General features: G+C 38.4%; 1 non-coding gene across 1 annotated transcript; it reads right to left on the reverse strand.

The window, feature by feature from the left end:
- Positions 1-3,311: 3,311 nt before the first annotated feature.
- Positions 3,312-3,385, reverse strand: Trnar-ucu (transfer RNA arginine (anticodon UCU)). Its single transcript has one exon. It is a non-coding gene; the product is annotated as a tRNA-Arg (tRNA).
- Positions 3,386-5,000: the final 1,615 nt, after the last annotated feature.

Here is a 5,000-nt window from a genome sequence, read left to right on the forward strand (position 1 = left end):
ATCTGAATACAAAAAGGAAATGATTTTTTGATCATAGTACCACCTTAACTGAAGTATGATTCAGGCTATCATACTCCATTCAGTTTTATTCAATTATGGTTCTGTTCACATCTGCGAAAATTCAAATAAAATAGACAGGGTGACCTCGCAGTGTGAGACAAAATGGCGCCGTACCGCATGGCTGCCACGATTATCATCACCATGCTTGAGGCGAGAAGAGAACCAAGGACAGCTTCCGAAACTAGAAGACACCAAATAGCGATCAGAAGTTTCGTCTGCTCATATACCACCACGTGTTCGCCATTCTGTTCAATTACGCACTGTAATTACTTCAAACAATTCCCTTGAGGTTGTTTGAAATTATTATAATCCAATCGATCTGGAAAGAAGCAGACTAACAACAATTTTTATAAAAGTGACGACACATTTGAAATTAAAGACATGTTTCGGTCGTGCAACGACCATCTTCAGTTGAAAGTAGAATTAATTTGAAGTTACATTTGAATTTATAATATGCTAAACAAAGATAAATAACAACGTGAAATAAATTGGGAATCTAACAAAATAGCCAAAGGTAACAAAAAAGAGTGTACAATGGAACATGTTGATTAGAACGAGAGAGTTAAATTAACGTGATATAATTGCTTATTTAAAGAAGGTTGCTCCCAGGAAATATGTAAGGCCTCTTTTATCTTGACCTGGAATTTTGTGGTCGCACGGTCTATAACTTCAAAACATTCCGCAGAGCAGGAGTTACGGCATGCCTCGGATTGTTGAAGGTGTTTAAAGATATGTGAGGTCCTGTCCCTGTTTAAGTGTTCGCGAATGCGTGTCGAGAGGTGTCGGCTGGTTTCGCCGACATAGCAAGAATTACAGCTTGCACAGGTAAACTTGTAGACAACATTCGAACAGAGTTCAACAGGCACAGGGTCCTTCACACTAAACATGTTACGGATCTTGAAGGAAGAAAAGGCTAGCTTAACATCAAGATTGTTACAATAACGTTTAAGTAATTTACGTAATCTGTTTTGTGCTACAATAGAGAAGGGCCCAACATAAGGTAATTTGAAAAAATGTGTAGGATTAGAGGGAGGACTAGTAGGTGTGTTCGAAAGGGTCTGAGTTTTTGTAATATACTGCTTAATGACTCTCTCAACGATATGACTGGGGAAAAGGTTTTTACGTACGATTAATAACAATTTCTTGATATCCTCATGGAAGCCTATCCATGTGTTGTTGATCTTATACGTTCTGTCAACTAGAGTCCTGATTAAGCCAATTTTGTAAGAGAATGGGGTAAAACTAAAATAATTAGTTAATAGACCGGTGAACGTTTTCTTACGATAGACCCTGGTAATAGGAGAAAGAGGTTGACTGTTGTCAATCAGAACATCCAAAAAGGGGATTTTTTTATCCATCTCTTTTTCCATGGTGAAACGTATATTGGGATGTCTATCGTTGATGTAGTCAAAAAACAAAGTAGCGTCATGTTCAGTGTCAAATAGACAAAAAGTATCGTCAACATACCGTCGATAAAGTAAAATACTGGAGGCCTTGTAGTTTTCCAACCAGATCCTTTCATGGTGACCCATGAAAAGATTAGCCAACACCGGGGCAAGGGGAGAGCCCATTGCCACCCCATCAATTTGATCAAAAAAAGAACCCTTAAACAGGAAATGTGTTTGAGCAGTGGCAAAATTAAAAAGATTTCTGAGTTCAGTTTTAGTTAGCTGGAGATCAGGGTTGCCCTTGGAGATGTAGTCAACTGCCAGGTTGACACACTCCTCCAAGGGTATGTTTGTAAACAAACCTTCGACATCAAAGGAAACCATGAACTTTCCCGATAAAGGCAATTCATTGATTTCACGAACAAAAGTAAAAGTGTCTAAAGCACAATATTCAGATGGGATATGAGGTTCCAAAAGAATGCATAAATACTTAGCCAGCTCATAGTTGTATGTTCCAATTGAAGAAACTATAGGACGGAACGGAGGAGTTGAGTTCGGCTCACGGGCCTTATGCATCTTGGGGAGGCCGTAGATTCTAGCAGGTTGAGAGCCAGAGGGATAGATTTTGTCATAAACACAGCGATCCAAATGGCCATTCTTTAGAAGCTTCCTGAGGTAACGTTGTAGCCTACCTTCTCTTGACAAGGTGGGGTCTTCCGTGATAGGTCTAAATTTGGAAGTGTCATTGATGATCTTGAGAATACCATTGTCATATGCAATTCTGTCCAGGACCACAACACCATTTCCCTTGTCCGGTTTTAAAATCACGATGTTTTGTATCTTCTTCAAGTCCTTCAAGATTCGGTATTTCTTACGATCGGCAGTCGTTGGTCGATGTGCAGATACGTAGGAGTGAGGATATCAAGAAATTGTTATTAATCTTACGTAAAAACCTTTTCCCCAGTCATATCGTTGAGAGAGTCATTAAGCAGTATATTACAAAAACTCAGACCCTTTCGAACACACCTACTAGTCCTCCCTCTAATCCTACACATTTTTTCAAATTACCTTATGTTGGGCCCTTCTCTATTGTAGCACAAAACAGATTACGTAAATTACTTAAACGTTATTGTAACAATCTTGATGTTAAGCTAGCCTTTTCTTCCTTCAAGATCCGTAACATGTTTAGTGTGAAGGACCCTGTGCCTGTTGAACTCTGTTCGAATGTTGTCTACAAGTTTACCTGTGCAAGCTGTAATTCTTGCTATGTCGGCGAAACCAGCCGACACCTCTCGACACGCATTCGCGAACACTTAAACAGGGACAGGACCTCACATATCTTTAAACACCTTCAACAATCCGAGGCATGCCGTAACTCCTGCTCTGCGGAATGTTTTGAAGTTATAGACCGTGCGACCACAAAATTCCAGGTCAAGATAAAAGAGGCCTTACATATTTCCTGGGAGCAACCTTCTTTAAATAAGCAATTATATCACGTTAATTTAACTCTCTCGTTCTAATCAACATGTTCCATTGTACACTCTTTTTTGTTACCTTTGGCTATTTTGTTAGATTCCCAATTTATTTCACGTTGTTATTTATCTTTGTTTAGCATATTATAAATTCAAATGTAACTTCAAATTAATTCTACTTTCAACTGAAGATGGTCGTTGCACGACCGAAACATGTCTTTAATTTCAAATGTGTCGTCACTTTTATATAATCCAATCATAATCAAGCGCTGTAATTAGTTGATGTGAACCCATTTCATATTTAATTCGATTATAAATTGATCATAATCGAAGCCTAATGTGAACACGGCTTACGTTTTTAAAAATAGGTTTGCCTTGAAGTCAAAAGTACCACTCCCGGTGGGACTCGAACCCACAACCTTTGAATTAGAAGTCCAACACGCTAGTCCATTGCGCCACGGGGGCTAACTGATTAGTGTTTGTAGTCATTTGCGCCACACGGATTTCCAAGGACACGAGAACCTTCGCTGGCGGGCTCAACGTTTTCATTTAACGCTGACTTTACATCACGGATAAACACAGACTCTTTATACAATTTTACTGGTCAATGAGACATGCATTGTTTAAAAGCCAGCCGTAAATAGACGAATTCACGCTCTTGATTGCATCGTGGCCTGGGCAACATGATGAGAAATTCAAAGGTTTGTATGGAAATTCAAAGCAAAATATTCTGTACATGACTCTACTTTTTAGACTTTCGCCTTCATAAACCAAACTTATAATTTCATGTTCACAGCTGAGAAAAACTAGACTTGGTATCCGTTCTTTGGAATTGCTACATATTGCTTTTTTTGTCTCTGTAATTTTTTTGCGTTTGGAATTAGAGGAAATGTATGACAGAAACTCTTTTTAATAAAATAATTTCTACAATAGCCATTCTCTCCAAATTTATTCTGCAGCACCTTTGAGCGCATATCTTCTGTTTTGGAAAATAAAAAACCCAAAATTGCATATCATGAATACTTTTCATCGTTTTGAACTTCTTACAAACCTTTGAATTTCTCTCCATCTTGCCCTGATTACCCATAATGCACTCAAGAGCGTGAACTCGTCTATGCAAACGTTGCAGTGCCGGAGAAACGAGGTTAACTATCAATAGAGTTATTTCAGTAGAGTTATGACTTAGAGTTAGAGTTAAAGACTGCCAAAATTCTGAATTCAAGATTTTGGAAACTTAACTCTAACTCTACGACATAACTCTATGAAAATAACTCTAAGAATAGCTGTCCCCCGGAGAAACTTTATCATTCTCTATTATTAGCATATTTCTTGTCGTTTAATGTCAATCAATTTCGTTAGTTCCCAATCCATTCATTTGTATTTTTTAATTCAAATTTATCTGTAACTGAATAATAATCACTTATGATGATGTATATAAAAAGAGTTATGCAGTTCAAGCAAATGGTTGTAACCGGTGTTAATATATTATTTAGAGCGGTCTTCCCCACGTGCGTATAAGCGATCCCGGGGGGGTACTCCCTTATAAGGGCTTAATGGGGACGTGCGGCCAGCCAGGGTATGTTTTTCGGAATTTTTGTCTTGAACAGGGTATCGAATTTATCATTTTTTGTCTTAATCAGGGTATCGATTTATCAATTTTTGTCTTAAGCTGGGTTAAATGTCTTAAACAGGGTATCAAAAATCGGAATTCTTTCATAAAATGGGTAGGAAATCAGCGATATTTGTCTTAAACAGGGTCAGGGTATGAGGGGCCGCGCCGCACCTCCCCAACCAGGGATACATCGAGTACCCCCCCCCCCCCGGGTAAGCGATATTGTCGACATAAATTCATTATCAGTTTCCATTTCAGGCATTTTTTGTGAGACGTTCCTTTTTCCTCCTTTCCTTCTACATTTGTCTTTACTTACTGTTCCTTTATCTTCATCAGACCTCCATATCTCAGTAGTAGTGCGGGTAAGATCAGTGTACTGTATACTTGAAATCATTTGATCATTGCTAGATTTAATTATTCTCCTTATTCCAAATTTGACTCTGATCACTCGAGGTCAAGTTAATCTCG

The sequence above is a fragment of the Montipora capricornis genome, chromosome 8, assembly GCF_036669925.1.
Source record: "Montipora capricornis isolate CH-2021 chromosome 8, ASM3666992v2, whole genome shotgun sequence".
NCBI classification, from domain to species: domain Eukaryota; kingdom Metazoa; phylum Cnidaria; class Anthozoa; order Scleractinia; family Acroporidae; genus Montipora; species Montipora capricornis.